The sequence below is a fragment of the Hypomesus transpacificus genome, chromosome 15 (genome assembly GCF_021917145.1).
Source record: "Hypomesus transpacificus isolate Combined female chromosome 15, fHypTra1, whole genome shotgun sequence".
NCBI lineage: Eukaryota > Metazoa > Chordata > Actinopteri > Osmeriformes > Osmeridae > Hypomesus > Hypomesus transpacificus.
The window spans coordinates 8,118,103-8,136,117 of record NC_061074.1 but is presented as its reverse complement, the minus strand read 5'-3'; positions in this window follow the sequence as shown (position 1 = coordinate 8,136,117).

Here is an 18,015-nt window from a genome sequence, read left to right as displayed (position 1 = left end):
ACATAATCATTCTACTTGTGTTTTCCTAGAGGACATCATTATTATTATTATTTATGTTATTTGGCAGGGCCTCCTTCATGTTGGCTTTGACCAGAGTGGCTCTGACAGTGAAGAGGAGTCTCGTAATGGCTCCTTGGAGAATCGCTGCACAGCGGTCGGCTTTAATCGAGCCACAAACAAATAATGCAATGCTGTCTGCTGCACTGAAGAACCGAATGGCTGCACCATTGGCCCTATAAAGAACTTCCAGAGCTTCTTGGAGACGATCATCAGAGACGTAATTAATGAGCTGATGGCAGACACAGTCTGGAGGAAAACATTCTGGACTTTTTGGGTCTGTCCCTGTAGCTAGAACAAAGATCCCGGACCGTTAGGATGTGTTGTTTGGGTCTTTTGTGAGGAAGCCGGCTCTTCAGACAGACCCGTCCATCTGGCTTCCAAATGCTTGCAAAATGTAGCACAATTACCATAATACGTTCAGGGCGGCTACGCTATGTATTCCATAGGACGTGTCACAGATGAACTAAATGGCCAGAATGACCTTTTTGATCATCAACAATTTCTTGTGGTCCTTTTGTGAGCATAGCTGGGGGACGACATGTGATTGATTGTCTTTTGATGCCTGTCACCCACAGTGCAGTCAGCTAAGACAGGGCTGGTGGAGAGAGAGGCTGTTAGAGGAGGAGTGAGTCATATTGTGGAAGCTCTTGAATCCCACTATAACACCAGTAGCAATCTTGATGTGCCCTGAGGAAGACTGGAGGTGAGGAGGCCAGCAAGCACAGACCTGTCCTCTGGGCGCTTATTGGAGAAGAGCATTATTGGAGTTCGTTCCATTGATTTCCACACACAATTTTCAGGTGGCAAAGCCTGGCTTGAAATAGCCTGAGGCACATCAGCACAATCCTCCTTTGGTCCACCAACCTGACAGAACAATAATGAAAGAACAATAGTTCAGAAAGGAACAATAATAACAAAGAAAATGAAAATCCAAAAGCAAGCTGACAGTACTGTTAATTATGACACATCGGTGTCATTACATTGGTGAAAACGGATTGAGATTTGTAAACCATCATAATGTCTGTCATACCTTGGTGACATGTGAATGCTGTCTTAGGCTTCATTTTTTCCCTGTTCTGGTTTGACAGGCTAAAGCAGGAACAAGATTCAGCAGGTCGTTCTGAATGTTTGGAGTCAGGCAACCGTACTGTGCTCAGAAGTACCAGCTGCAAACAGAGCACCCTTTCAGTTTAAGGAAGGAGAGGACCAGGGATCATTGTTGACAGTGATAAAAAATGCAGAGAGAGCGAGCTTACAACACGGCAGCAGGACCGAGATGGTTAGAGGTGCAGGAATCTAAACAAAGATGTGAAGAAAAATACTGATTTGTCAGTTCACACTGTGTAGGGTGGGGTAGCGAGGATATTTACAATCGAATGAAGAAGCATGGTTGAAGTGGCCCTTACTCCAAACCATTAGCTGCAGTGTAGTGAGACTTTATTGATCGTCCACGCCTAAATGCTGCGCATCTCACTCTCAGAGAAATGCATTGGCACTGTGAATTACTGACACTGTAAACTATGTCTCCTTCCAACTTCCATCACAATGCTTTTTATTACTCCTAATTACAATGATCACATTTGCTTCATGGCTATTCAAGAAATGAACAGATAGACTTTTTACACATTCACACTCGCAAAGGTAGAAGATGTGCACAAAAGTGTGCATTAAATATTTAGCTATGTTTTTGAGCAAGGAATCCTTATCCTCTAAATTAAATCCAGTTTTACAATAACAGACACCCCTACTACTTGTCTTGTAATACCAGTTCCCATTTTGACACAATCTTCTTGCTGATGTCATGCCAGCTGGTAGGGTAACTCCAGGTCAGAGGAGAGATGTAATGGTGTGTAGTCAGGGAAACGGAATGTTGTGGTCAGACAGGGTCCCATAATTGGGCTGTGCAAACGGAGCCAGCTGCTGCGCGCTCAGGTTGAATGGCCTGTCAATCACCCAGGAGGGCCTGTGTTAGTATTCCAGCGGTGCAGGGAGGGGGGGAGGGGGGGGGCAGGAGGGATGGGCGTGATGTCAGGCCTGGTTCTGTGATATTAGGGCTGAAGGAAAGGGCGGCAGCACACGGTCTAGCCATTAGCGACGCATGATGCAACGGCTCAATGTGTTAATGATGTCACTGGTGTTGCAAGGTGAGAGAAAGGGAAATCAGATTATTTGATTCTGGTTGTCAAAAATTCCTGTAAGGGGCTAGATTTTGCAGCGACACCGACAAAAAACTTGAGTGACGAGCACAAAAAAATAATTATAATCATCGATGACTGACGGCTTTGAATGCAGCGAATTTGTCATTCCTTTCAAAATGGAGGAGGATACGATGGTGGTTGCGTCTCCATTTCCTGCTACAAATAAATGTGGACTGACCCTGCAGGCTGATTGATCACCCTACCTTCCTGTAAGCGGGAGCTGGGGACACAGCAGCACTGAGGGACCCTCCCCCTGTAATGACAAGCACTGTTCTAGCAGGGGATGGGATTCAAAATATATTTTTAATTCATTCAAAGCAATAGATAAGCAAAAGGTTTCAAAAACATGTTTGTGGGATTTCAAGATGGGCCCTTAAAAGGTTCTTGTCTGTGTCAGTTTCTTTTCAACTAATTAAAAAACTGGCAAGTCTTTATACCATGGCTGTCTCGTAACATTGTTATAAATCGTTTTTGCTAAAATGTCAGTCCTTTCCATTTCCAAATGTCGGGGCATGACGTGCACCAGAGAACATGCGCTGTGGAGAGCACACACATGCAGGCCTGCCTGAGGCACATGCGGTCTCCCATGTGGGTACTAGAAGCAGGCAGGAATCAAAAGAGACACTACCAAAGAGAAGCCATAGGCAGCAAAACGTGGCAGGGAATGTTAGCATGACCTCATCTGAAAATGACAGTTTGCAGTGTGAAAGATCGCACCTTCCTGGCTTGTGTCAATATCGGCACTGCTGCTCACTGATGTCACTGTTTTAGTCAGAGATCCTTAGTTTTCTTTTTTCCTCCAATCCAAGCTAGTATAGGCTGACGTAAATGTCAGGAAGAAGTATTCTGTGCAGCAGTAATGATTGATTTATTGGTAGTACCAGCAACCGTGAAAGGCCTATACATATTAAACAGACTTGAAACAGGTCCACATTTTCTTTGGAAATGCATTCAAAATAATCTTTTTTGAGCAAAATAAATACACTATGAGTCTTTTATTATATTTTGTGTTTGTTTGGGCTGAGCTGAGGGTCCATACACAAGAATACCAAATGTCCTGCCATGTAATCTCTCTGTTTACCTTTGTTTCAACAAGAGCAAAAGGGTTAAAGAGACAAGATCTACCCTTGCTGCGTTCTAAGCACTACTCCCACACTATAATCCACTCAGACAACTAGGCGAATGAGAGACAGGCGACGTATACCTGCCCTTGACAACCACAGTGACTAAATTCCCAACTTAGAATATTTCAAACCTGATTATTTAATTTTTTTGTATTCAAATGGTGATCCGTGGTTAGGTGACTGAGTGCACGGCACTTCAGTTCAGTGCCCCTCGCAGCAGGAAGGAGACCAGACAGAGCTTGTGTAACTGTTCCAATCCTGATGCAGTTCCTTGAGGGATTCAGGGGGAGAGGACACTTTGTAAGTCTATACCAGTCAGTCAGCACTCCCTTCCCTCAGAAGTCTATTTTGTCCTCCCTGACGAACGTGTCATGGGACCACGGCACGAGCTCCATGTTCACTGAACATTGTATTGTCCTCCATATTTCCTCTCTACCCTTCGCGCTGATAGAGCCATGAGCCCCTCCACCCACCTCACCCACCCACCCACACACACCCACCTCACCCACCCACCCACACACACACACACACACACACACACACCCACCTCACCCACCCACACACACACACACACACACACACACACCCACCCAACCACACATCCTAAATGTCCCAGTGTGGCTCTGAATCATCACTGAATATAACCTCGTCTGATGAGATGTATGATGTTGTGTGTCCAAATGACTGATTAGCATGGAGCTCTGAGTGGCCCTGCTCGGTCTCTCTTTGGTGCTTCGAAACTCCCAGAGGAGCCCTTCCTCATCTCCCCCACCGGAGAGAGAGAGAGAGAGAGAGAGAGAGAGAGAGAGAGAGAGAGAGAGAGAGAGAGAGAGAGAGAGAGGAGACAGGTCAAAGGTGTCGGTACACCCCCTGGACATCCAACAGGGGCCAGTGAAATAAGTGTCTGCTGGTGAAGAGGGTGGGGGCAATGGGGAGGGTAGAGTAGGCGAGAGCTTGTGTGTGTGCTGGGTGTAAGTCTGAAAGAGACCTCCATTATTCAACAGGAGTCCTGAGAAAGGCAGGCCGACGTCTGCCAGCTGCATCCTCCTAAGGGCCTGTCACTCTCAATCTCTCTTTCTAGGTTTTACTCCCTCTCTCTTTTGCATCAATTTGAGGTAGTATGTACTATAAACAAAAGCATACACACAAACAAGCATGTGGTGACAATGAATGCGATACAAATGCAAGAACGCAGTTTATTTTGCAGGCATTACTCAGTGGATATTTCTTGAAATGTGTGAGGGAATAGTTTTCTTCTGTTTTAAATTATGGATTTTGAAGGCGATGACTTGCATTGTTCAACACCAATGACCCATCTTGGCAGAGGTATGTCACCCACCCAGACAGTGATTCACAGCGTCTGTGTCAAACAGACACTGGAAATAGGCATCAACTTCTGTCACTCAGGGTAATTAGAGAGGGCTGTCCATGCAATAAAAACTTCAAATCATCTTAGGATTGATGTGTGAAAAATGAAGGGACTTCTGCATATTACTGAAGATATATCTTACATACATTTTATTCCACAGACTTTTTTCCACAGCTAGGATAATACTTTGGTCTCCGTGGACCGTTGGGAGATATGTAGCTAGATGATTCGGAAAAATGAATCTATTAAAAGCAGACAGCAACTGAAAAAAACATACGATTCCTATTCATTGAATTGTGAGACTTCAACTGATTGCTCCGGCTGACATGTGTGCTTAAAAAAAGGCTTTGGGGGAGACAGAAACGACAGCATGACAGTTCCAGTCTGCCCTAAGCGGAGATGGCCTCGGGGAGGGGGCCTCGGGGATGGGGCCTCAAGGGAGGGGGCCACGGGGAACCCACCACCCATGAGAGAAGACAGCACAATGCTCGAGCTCCGGAGCACAGGCTGTGCGGTCTGAGAGGCTTACTGGATAGAAGGAGGGACAGCCAGGCAGTCTGACGAAGACCCAGAACCACCTATTTATTTGAGTGCTGCTGCAGGGCTGTCCTCATATAAAAGGATGACAAGACTGAAGCCTTAAGTACTTTTACTTCTAAATCAGAGGGTAACTCAGGTCTATAACAATGTTAGATTGAGGTCATCAGTACAGTTTCTCCCCCTAGCACTTTCTCTCCATTCAATAAAAGTTCACTTTAATCTTGCTTCCAGATCACAAATTCTGGCAACGGTACCATGTCACTTAATTAAGAGATGGTCCATAAAAGTAGAAGGTGTTTTATGTTGTTTGTGAAGAGTTGTGACATTGCCTGAAGGGAACCCCAAAGGTCCTGAGTTTATAGGGTGTAAATATTGTTGCCAGCAGAGTCTTAGCTTCAAGTAGGTTTTCCTATTCTTAAGATGAGACATTATCACTACCTGCAGTTATTTTACCTCAATCCCTTTCTCTCTCCCCATCCGTCTTTCACTTTGTCTCTCTCTCTCTCTCTTCTGCACTCTTTCAATCAAGCCATACAAAGCCATATCTCAATCTAAACATGGGAGATGATCCCATGATTGTGAGTGATGTCCATTCCTATACAGGTACACCTATTAAGGTTCATATGTTTTCTCAACAAGGTTCTATTTTCACAGAAAGCCACTGTCAGTGCTTGGTTAGCTGCCAATAATGCCTGGCCGGGAACAATAATCTGAGCAGCAAAGTATACCTTCAGGCTCTGAACAGGATATCTGCAGGTAGTTCAGTGCAGCTGCCTACTCACTTTAACATGGGGGGGTGGGTGGGGTGGTTTGATTCTGCGGTCTCTGATTGCGCCTGGTGGGATGGAACAAGAGAGAATAATGCAGGTCACATTCCAGCTGGCCTCACCATAGTCTTGGATAGGGATTGAAAGAGGAGTGGGAGGACTCCATCAAAACAGAAACCAGATCTCTAAAAATACTCCCTGTCCGTTTTCTGAGGCATCACTTAGATAGCAGAGAGTGGGGATGGAACAGATAAATGTTACTTTAAAACCACAGTAATCTTTGTAAATTAAATGTGTTAACTTTGAGGGTTGGCTTTGTGTGTATAATACTTGGATTAAACACATTCTGAAAGAACAACATTTAGATATTTTAGTCTCGGTCCACAACATAACCAAGAAAGCTTTTACTGAAGGGGAGGAATCTGCCTCTTTCTGACTGTAAAAATCAATATTACCCACTGTACCTACACAATACTGAACCTTGTATTTACACTGGAAGTCGAATACAGATGAAACTCTGCAGATGAGTGAGACAAGTGGCCGCCTTCAAATGACTAGACATGCCACATTACTGTATTACTACAAAACAAGAATAAATTATACAAGTTTCACTCTGGAAACTATGTTACTAGATGACTGCGTGCTAAAACGTGATTATGAACATTTACTAAGATCCGCCTTCACACAACAATGCTTAAAGTTTCTCTCTGTTGTCATAGGTCAGGCGCCGAGGTGAAACCACATGCTATGTCATCTTGTATGTGTTTATAGTTTGTCTACAGTGCAGAATGTTTCTTCTTTCTCACTCACAAGTTGGTAAGGAAGGAGTTGAAGAGGACAGAGGCTATTTGTCTGGTTGCCTTGGATGGCCGGTAGAGCTTGGAAGTATCCTGCTTTTGTAATTTACTTGCTGTTGTGTTGCCAGTAAACAAGTCTAGACAGCCCTTTGTCACAGGGTGCAGTGTGGGCACAGTGTGAGCCACTGTGGCGGTTTCACCAACAACATGGACTTTCTGGCCAACCCTAAGATGTCTTTTCTTTCTAAGGCTGACCACTCCTCTAAGATGACCACTTCAAGTCTCCCTCACTGGGACCAGGGTCCATTAGTCTTCAGTACTGTATGCATGGAAATATTGAACCCCTCTGAAAAAAATCTAATAGGAAATCAACACGCTTACCTTGTAAAGAAGACTAAAAGAGCAATGTTTTTAATTACGGACAGGTTTGTATCGATGTTTAGTGGGTGTTTTTGTGTGTGTGTCTCATCCTCTCACCACCAGTGTCAGCAGATCTGTAATTACTCTGATGACTTTATCGGTCTGTGGCAAGCAGGCAGGAAGAGAGCACTCTGGGACACAACAAACCCTTGTCAGACTGCATTATCCTGTAGGGGTCCAGGCATGATTAGATTTCCCTCTAATGGACCACACTCTCCTTTGAGATCAAATTTCCTCTTTCTATCTATCTTTCTTTCTTTCTTTCTTTCTTTCTTTCTTACAAAAGGGGACATGGACAATCTCTCTAAAAGAGGAGCAGGATCTGGGCTGGTGACAAATCTCAGATTATAGAAATGGTCTATTCAAATAAGTGAAAAATTGGACAAGGTGACAAGACAGAATGACAGGGCAGTCTGACATTGAGATCTTTCAATAAAAAAACTAATTGTTCAATAGGGTCAAATAGAGAAACAAATAGTCACAAACCTTCCAGATAGAGGTTCGAATCTCCCCCACATCTCAGTTTTTCACAAAATAGCTCCTAATAGTATGATGGGAATCTGACCAACGAAAATCCTCTCAACAGGAGACGACGCTTCCAATACAGTGGCAGACCTAAACTTATGTGGTACTATAAGCTGTCTCAGTTAAGACTGGGAGTTGCCAGAGAGCAGATTTAACACCTTGGGGACTCTGCTAGGCATCTGGTCCCAGGACAGTGGCTTTGACATTTGAAAATGGACACAGGGTAGCCATGGATCCTTCAGACACACAGGATGCTGCAGCCAAAATAAAAAACTTTTGACCAGATGTGTTGTTTATTTTAAACTTAAACATTATCTTAAATATTAAAATAGTAAATGCAAATGACTTCCACATAATGTAAATGTATGTAATCAGTCCAGTGTGCTTTTGCACTGACATTGGGAATTTTCACTTTTAAACTAAAACAAATCATAATTCCAACAAAGTCCCCGAAGTTATTCCTTCAATTCAGCGTCTGAACCCTTCGTGTGATCTGCATTTCGATTTGGCTTCAGGAAACAGAAGTGTGTCTGTGTTTTTAATTTACTGATTCACTGGTTCATGTAAAGCAATGCACACACATTTGAGACGATGTATTGTTACCCGTTACCTCCTTAGGTGGGTATTTTAGGAGGGTATTTCATTACAGCCTTCAGAGAGGGCCGATAAATTCAACTGGCATCAGTGAGCCAAGCTATTAACTTGGCACTCTGAGATGGGGGAATACAATGAGTCCTCACAGTACAGTGATCAGAGCAGCCACCAGGACCATCACTTTGTATTCCCTACCTACCCTAGTGAGCAAAACTGCTGCCGGCTGCACTTGTTTGTATATATATATATATATATATATATATATATATAGAGAGAGAGAGAGAGAGAGAGAGAGAGAGAGAGAGAGAGAGAGAGAGAGAGAGAGAGAGAGAGAGAGAGAGAGAAAGAGAGAGAGAGAGAAGAAACCCAAGCAATTCAATTGCCTGCTTAATTTATGTGCAGTATACACGCACACACACACACACACCTAACCACAATGCCAAAGAGCATCACGATCACTGACATGCTACAGACAAGTTCTGTCTCAATCTTAGTTTTTTCCTCCCTCTTTCTCTCTCTCTCTTTCACGGCAATGTAAATAAATAACAGCTCTTATAGATATGGATATTACAGAATCAAACTAAAAACTAGCTTGTCATCCAAAAAAAGGGGTTGAACATTCCACATTTTCCATTTTCTGTAAATGTAAGTAGTTTTAAGATGGAAGTGGCTGTAGCTTTGGTATCCATAAGTATAGCCCTGTCAATTAAACAAAGAGAATGCTTGGCAATCTCTTGTTCTCTCTCTCATATTTTTTTTATTATTTATTCCGTTTTATGGTTTAGGCAGGATTTAAGTTTTTGTGGTGAAAAAAATAAGCTAATGTTGGTTAACTAGCGAGCCACAGTCACAAAGTCACAAACGTGCGCACGATTACCTACACTAGAACATCAGTTCAGTTGCTCGTTAGCTTCAGGGAGATAGCTAGTCTAGGTAAAACTGCGGCAGAAACATTATAGGTACAGGCCAGGGTGTTATGTTGTGTAGCTAGCTACCTATGTTTCCAGGCTGTGATACCCAACACCCAGTATTTTCGCCCTTCTTCATACCGGTTAGCGCTAGCAATCCCACACAGTAGGCTAACTCACCTGTATACTAGTAAGTTACTTACCTTCTGAGGGTCAGGTCTGAAGCTGAGCAAAACGGGGCACAGCCGGCTTCTCTCCAGCCCAGGTGAGCAAAATGGTACATTATTGCTACCAGAATGTGCTGTTCTATAGCTTAAAATCCAGTTCTCCAAAGCACAGTATGCACTAGCTGGTAAGCCAGCTACAGTGCAATAGCTACAAACCAGTTAGCTAATATTGTGCTAGGCTGATACTTCGTCAACTTTGTTTTCCCAGTATTTGCACTGTTGAGCTAGAATTGTGGTGAGACTCATGAATTACTAAAGCAATATACCATGAGAGGGGTATCAAATGATGATCATAAGTCATGTAGAGCAATCTATGCCATTCAATATCCAAAACATTGGAGTAGAAGATAATACTAGAAACGCGGATAGCCGGTCACATGACCGAGGTGATGGTAGTAAAAAAATGAGAAAAAAAGCCCTAATGCAACCACACAGGCACATCTCATAATTTACCCAGAAATTGTACCCTCTCTTTCTCTACTTTATAATTTCAATATGATATAGGCATATTTACCCACCACACATGATAGGTTAAAGCAAGTCTAAATACTGAGTGCTCATAATGAAGCTACCCTCAAAATAGATAATGTCTGATGACTTAACAAACAGGGTATCTGAAATGTTCCTGTGGCTGGAAAGGTGCAAAGGAATGAAGAAATGCTGCAATGTGATATGCACTTCAGGCTGCTAACTACTGACTCCGCCATATTTCACATTACTAGAATGCCCCTGAAAATGGCGAGGGTCGCGTATCTAACATGATGTGATGGGCACGTGGGTGGTATGGATAGCACATTTCACATCCCACACACAGCACTTTGCTTACACAGATAGCGAGGGAGTGTGCAGGATTGAGGTAAAATGCATAGATATTGTCTCCCCCTAGTATGCCTAATAGCAAGACAAAAAAATAAAATAAATAGATGCATATAGGCCTATTTTACACTGGTTATTTTTTTTATCGTAATGTTGCATCAAACCATAATATAGAGTGACGGATAAATAAATGTAAAATCAACTAGAAGTAAAAAATGTGTTTTTCAAGTTCCCCAATTCTAACGTAAGGAGGAGAATTGTTCGATAGGCCTACAAAACTATAGGCTATAGATCTTTAGTCCATCCAGTTACCTCATAAAGTCTCCGGTATCCAGTGGTGGATCTAAGGGGTGGCAAGGGGTGGCAGCTGCCACCCAATAAAAAATACTTCCCACCCCAATCTTCCCATGGAAAAATATTATTTGTACATTACAGAACAATTCAATAAATAATATAAATATTTGTGTTTAATTTAAACTACAATGTTATAGCCTAATCATTTACCATAGGCAGTACTGTACCCCCCTACTTTGGGTTTTGATTTGCCTCCAGGAGGCCACCCAACAACTTCCTTTTGCCTCCCTAAATGAAAATCTCTAGATCCGCCCCTGCCGGTATCTGAAGCATTGTCATGTCAGTATTGTAGACAACACGGCTGAACACAATGAACTCACTCAACAAGGAGATGGCAGCAGTTGGGCACTTTTATCTCTGATGCAGCGCTGTAAATAATTTCATCTTTTATTAGCAGAGCCGCGCGTGTGTCACGGAGCTGAGGTGTCTCAACTCTTCTTATTAGTGTCACCATGGAAACATGCCAAGGAAAGTAGGGATGGGGATCATCATCCTTGGCAGGGGTGGCATTCCACACGAGCTGTGAGCACAACCTGGCACCTGCCATGAATTCTAGAACCAATGAGATCATCTAATTCTTTTCCCGGCTGCATCTGAAGCTTAACGTTTGCAGGTGTTAAATCCTTGACTAAGTCGATTTTTATTTCATATTAGATTAGATCTTTGAAGACGATCAGCAAACAGAACAGGCGTTTCTTTCTCACTGCCAAAATAAGAACACTGATAGCTCAACCAAAGAAACACTTTGAACAGACTGATGCACATAAGTGTTAAGAATTATTACATTTTAACTAAAGACCACATTCAAAGCTGGTTTCGTTTCTGCTCTTTAACATGTTCATTGTGTTTCTGAATATCTTGCGTGGGTTACATAATTACACCTTTTCTGGTATGATAATAGATAATAGATTTGGTCTGTTTTACGAATAGTTTTAGAGAGCGTGAAAGATGTAGCCCAAGCAACTATTATGAAGGCCAAAGATGATCAGAGATTAAAATATTATAGGCCTACTCTTTTTTTTTCTTCTTACAGAACACCCGCCAACTAACTCGTACACTGCTTCCCTCCGTGTGACGTATCATAACATAAATCATAAAGATTATATCCAATAAACATATAGGCTACAGATCATTGTAAGACACGTTATTATAATGAATAAATCTGAGTTTAGTGGAACACATCATATTCATTCCTTGAGGCACATTTATTTTTCGGTCCACTCCGGCCACAATCTGCTCAGTAATGGGAAGGTTTGGCAACTACTTTGCAAGTACATTGTAAACAAGTTTTCCTTGAGGGGTATGGTTGTTCTGGCATTGGAATTCAAAGTGATCTCCCTCTTTCACACATCTCATCGGGAACGCTGGAACATAAGACAGGGCTTGAGGGAACAAAGAAATTATGAATAATTTACAGTACGTACACACACAGAATGTAAAGGTAGAAACAATCATTTGGTGTACAACACTAATGACCTTCTGAAGGAAAAAAAATGCAAGGGTAGCAAAGCAGTGTAGAATCTATTTAGGGTCATGTGGCCTCCCCTATGGCCATGGGTCATGTGACCTCCCCTATGGCCATGGGTCATGTGACCTCCCCTATGGCCATGAAAATATGGAAATGCTGTTGGATTAGTACATGGTTTGCAAAACCTCTGTTGATCTTGAGCACTCTGAAAGCAGAACACATACAGAAAGAGCCTGTCTTGTCTATTTTATATAACCCTGGTGGTGTCCAAGGTAGTGTCAGTGATTATTTTATCCACTGAAAGAGATTAAATCAATATAAAATTAATCTATCGTCATGCCACCTTACACCTCCACCCCCTTGATGGATACTCCATGCACATCAACCAGAGAATATACTCACAACCTCCGGTACGACTCACAGTTTATTAGGCTGATGAAATGCAAAGCGACAATATAATTAATTTTCACTCTTGTAAAAAATACTGTCCAGTAAGGTTTCCCGCCTATTGTGAATGAGTTCATTAACCGGAAATGGTTAGGGGGCGGGATTCTCATAACAAAATATGATTTGCTGCTTGATTTCAAGGTAAGTTTTAGACTGATCGATGGTAAGGCAGGGGTCATGGGGCGTCAAAGTTGTCTCAGAGACAAGACGACAGAGGATTGATACGCTTTTGTGACTGTAGGACAGTTCCTAGTCATTTAAAAGTGTCTAAAGTGACATCTACTGTGTCTGCCATGCACCAAGCAACCACATCTACACTGTGATCTGAAAGCTGTTTTTATACAGCTACACTTGAACTTATAACGGTTCATGTTGTTTAATTGTAACTTGTTTAACTACATGCTCTTATGGTTCTTCCCTTTGGCACTTATTTTAGTTGTTCACAAAATGTGCTTCATGTTTTGGCTACTCGCAATGTTTTGGGGCTATCTTGTTGTTATTATCAGTGACCTATGCACTTTGTAAAGCTCTCTCTTGGAAGTCGCTTTGGTTTAAAGTGTCTACTAAATGAATAAATGTAAATGTAAAGCCTCCATCGAGCTGTTCATAGATTATATTTGAGGGTTTGAAGGGAAGTCATGAAAAGAACCACGCTATGTACGACCACGAAGCACTGCATGATAAGAGACATAGCATGTGACCAGATGGCAGGATGAAGATGCTTTTTCATGACAATCTTCCCCCGTCTGTGTGTGAGCGTACATAATGAAGAGGTAGAGTCATTAGTGTGAACGTGACTGTGCCTCTCTGCTCCTTGTTCTCCTGCCTGCTCCTCTGGGCAGCTCTCCTGGTGGTATTTGCTGGAGCAGGAAAAGGATGGCGGCAGCTGTAGCCATGTTTCGGAGCTACCATCGCTTTGCTTTTTAAATGACAGTGCATCAGAACCTTCTGGCATTCATGTGCATCCAGAAGTGTGCTTTTATGCAGCAACGTTTGCATGTGACGATGCTGATATTTGTTTCAGACTGGCGTCTTTGATCTTTATGATTATCTTGCTTTGAGTTGACAGTACAGTCAGTGTGTTGCATATGTGCATTCAAACACACGCACATGCATCAAAGTGTGCTGTGCACATGGCATACATATACACTCACTTACATACCAACACATATATGCAGACAAACACGAAAGCACTACCCTCTCAGACACCAGAAGACAGTAGCCGTTTACCTGTAACAATATGAAAACCATAATAATAACAACCGTACAATAAACACTTTTCAGGCTCTTACATAAGCCAATTAAAATCAGGTCACAAACAAGAGCGGTTAGGAAAGCTGCTTGGGTTCTGAAACAACCTTCACATCCCCTGGAGGGACTGGCCCGCCCCCTCCAGCTGGATGTCTGGGACACAGTCCTCTCTCTCATCTGGGCAGCCAGTTCCAGTAAACTACCTGCAGGAAAAATACACACTTTATCACTCAAATGCTCTCAGTCTTTTTTAAGACCAAAACTCTTTCCCACACCTCTCTCTTCTGGATATCAAAAAAAAATAAAAAAGTAAATCAAAACTGTTCAAACGGCACAGCAAGTGGATTTTCTTAAGTGATTGCCTGAATTAGACTAAGATATTAGATTCCATTCTTAATCACAACCATCCAGTTACCTTCACTGACAGATCCCTCCTGTCATTGTCTTTATATCACTTTCTGTCAGCTCTAGTAGTGTACTGTCATTGCAAACTAGATGGAAGGAGGGGGAACCTACCATGATCCTCAGCTTCCATGACAACAGCATGAAATATGGATTGCTCTGATGCGGGCAACTTTTACACCGGTGAGCACTGTATGAACTAAACCTCCACGCAGTCTGAATACTGAAGCCAAAGTACAGTTTAATTGGCCAATGTGTATATGGTAATTGATGACATGGTTATGCTGTACATCGTTTTTACGCTTGTCCCAGGGCTAAGTCACATGCAATTATATGTCCGACATGGTAAGAAATACATGATTAACTGTCCACAAATCAAATTCAAAGTTGAGAGCTGTACCTCTTTTGTAACATAATTCAAATGATTTGGACAAAACATTGATCGTTGAGAGGTAAGATCTAGAGGCAGTCCTCTAACCCTCATAGTAAAAATGGTTTTCTGTATCTTCTCTATCTCATCCAGAGCATGTGCTAGATGCACATTTTTATGCTCAGAAGACATTCTCATTAAGATGTCTATTTCTGTTGCTGTCGTCACTCTGGCAGGTGGCATACTTGTTTCAAAGGCTTCTCATCTTGTCTTTTATCTGGATTCAAACGGCCCTTTTCCTAGCTGGGAAATATTGTTGATGGTTTTCAGTTTTATTATTCTCCCTTAGAATCTGCATTTCAACCCAGAGGCAAAACACCTTTCTGAATAAATTACTTAGTTTAGATTATAGCCCCCCATCTGCTATTTATGCTTTAACTGATATTAAGCAGTGACTGAACTCTACTCACTTTTAAATTGCATGGAAAAAGATGTCTACACTTCCTGCGCTTCTGTTAATAACTTATCAAATACTGGTGTCCAAACGTTTCACCTGCCAGCTCTGTAAGTGGTCTGTTTCCTAGTCTTACTCCATTAACACTTACGTTTAAAGACTTTTTAAGGGCGTGGGAGTCAGATGGCTGAGCGGTGAGGGAGTCGGGCTGGTAATCAGAAGGTTGCCGGATCGATTCCCCGCCATGATGTTGTGTCCTTGGGCAAGGCACTTCACCGTACTTGCCTCGGGGGGAATGTCCCGTACTTACTGCAAGTCAATCTGGATAAGAGATTGCTAACGACGACGACGGCTATTCATATTATCTGTCTCACATCTTTCCAATGTGTTCATATTTTACAGGCTGGCAACTAAATACTATTTCTCAATCATTTATGTTTAGGGTGAGAATGAACAAAACTCAATACACCCGTGATCTGGGTGGATTTCAGTCTGGAATACGTCGATTACAAAGTCAGCTTTGCTACACCCACCTGCTCCTAAGCCTGCAGCTATACAAGGTGTTTATTCCAGCACAATGTTGGTTCTCTGGTTTCTCCTCTGACGTTGTCGATGGTTCTCTTGTGTTCCTGGACATGTGCACTCACGCTGTGGATTTACGATTGAGGAAATCCGCGAGCAAATGTGGGAAAAGAGAGATAAGCTGTTCAATGAAGTATGTGGGAAAGCTGGTCACTGCTGAGAACAGAGAGGTCTCTGAGGGGCTTCCAAGAGAGGATAACATCAGATCCACATCAGAGGAGAAAGGAAGGTCAAGTCTGTCACCGACTCATCTACTGTGAATGATTTGATGTTCCCTGGTTCTCGCTTCCCCCCGTCGCCCACTCAGCGTGCCAACTTGCCCAGGTTGCATAATTGCGATGAGTCACTCCCAGGTGGACTCATCTTCCATTTTGCCAAAACAACCATTTCTGGGAGTACGTTAATTAACATTGGGTTTTTGGATTGAAAACAAAATATTTTGCACCTTCCCTATAATTGTCCGTGTAAATAAAAAGCCGTGATGGCACTCTTCAAGCGACTGTGTTACAATCACAACTGAAGTGTCCACGTGACAGATCAACCGAATGACTCCAGTTGTCACACTGAGTGTGAATCGGTAATGAGACTCTCCCGCTCACATATCTCTCTTCCTCCCTACCTTTCCACTGCCTGAGATCCTGGCATTGGAGCCACAGCAGAACCAGCATTAAAATGTATCAGCTTTCAGCCTGGCATTAATTAGCTCGGTGCTGAAGATAAGAAGCCTGGTACAAGCAGCCTAATTCGTTCAAGGTTCATTAAGTTGCTGCAGGGAATTAATAGAATGAGCGTTCTTTGCCCCTTGGTGTCCAAAACTACAGGTTCTTACTTTGACTGGGCTTTGAGACCACATCCTCCCATTTGCAATAAGTGGACCAATTAGAGTAGAAAGGCTTTCTGTGCCCTCAGTTAAAAACACCTGTTACCTTCATGGCTCTCCACAGGAAACTCCAGATTATATGACTTCCTGTTCAGAGACTGTCCAAAGGGAGAGTCTTGTTGTTGAGTCCCACTGAGCTAGAAAGTGTCTAAGTCGCAAACACATACACAGTTCTTTAGCACAGACATTGTTCTGGTATCATGTTCGGTCAGTGTGTGTTGCTGTGTCACAAAGCCAATTAGGTAAGCAGCAGATATCGTGTTTCCTGTTGGATACTATTCACTTCTCCTAAAAGGAAACACCTGTTTATTTCAATTATTGAGGAGATGAAAACGTGTATTGCCTCTAAAGCTATCTTTTTAGCCTTATAATCTCTGTACCTCAATATACCTCATTCCAGCGGATGGACAAAGGGTACATGCAATCTTTAAGGTTAATATGAAAATAGATGGCTTAAAGTGAATTGATGCATGCTATCCTTCCACCCAAGTGAAAGCTGTAACAGATGGAACACAGAATGAAATGCAGCCTGAGATAAAAATTTGTATCAAATCTTTGACTACTCTTTGTAGGAGCCATTCATTTACTTTGAATAAAAACTATAAGAGCTCTAAATATAGTGATATAGATTTCAGTTATATTAATTAATTTATTAATCTGTTAAAGTAAATTACTGTCTGTACTATAACATACAGTACGAAATGTGTGTTTGCTACTGTCATAAATTAAACCTTAAGACAATAAAAGGGAGAGACCACTAAATGTCCAATGTTCAAAACTTTTCCTCTCTGTCCAGGCGTTCATTTGTCAGAGCACTGCTGAGCTATGAATCAACTGTCAATAGCTGGTTTGCTCAGTCTGTCTCCCAGCAATCTGCTGCTGGTCCTACAGACACATCTCATTAGAGAGGGTAGTAACAGCACGGTACAGGACGAATCTCCAACACTGTCATTACTACAATCATGAATGCCCATCTGGAGGCAATGTGGCTTTGAGAGCAATGTTTCCTGTTGCCTTCGAAATGTCAACTCTAGGGCAACCATCGGTGACAGCCGTGCTGTGCTTCCTGTACAAGAAAACAAAATGCGATGAAGTTTGCCACGTCCAAATCACATTTGACTCAGTGGATAATATATATGCTAATTTGGGGGAGGTTAATTTGTTGGTAATGACTCATTTCTCATTCATGGACAATTTCTGAAGGGGCAGAGTTTTGACTTGTTCCAGCAGAGATTGAATAATACAAGTGAGTTTAATTGTAGGTAATTGGAAGTGTAGGTGTGTTGTGCTGCCGATGTGCTAATAAGGAGCGTTAAAGGGTGGATGTACTGCATGGCGCACACAGGCCACAACTGACATACAGCCATTATAGTGACAAAAGTCAATGGGCTTGACCTATTATGAGTACATGCTGCCTACCTGAACTCTGTAATGAGGGTGGAGGTAAAAGTCATTCTGATAA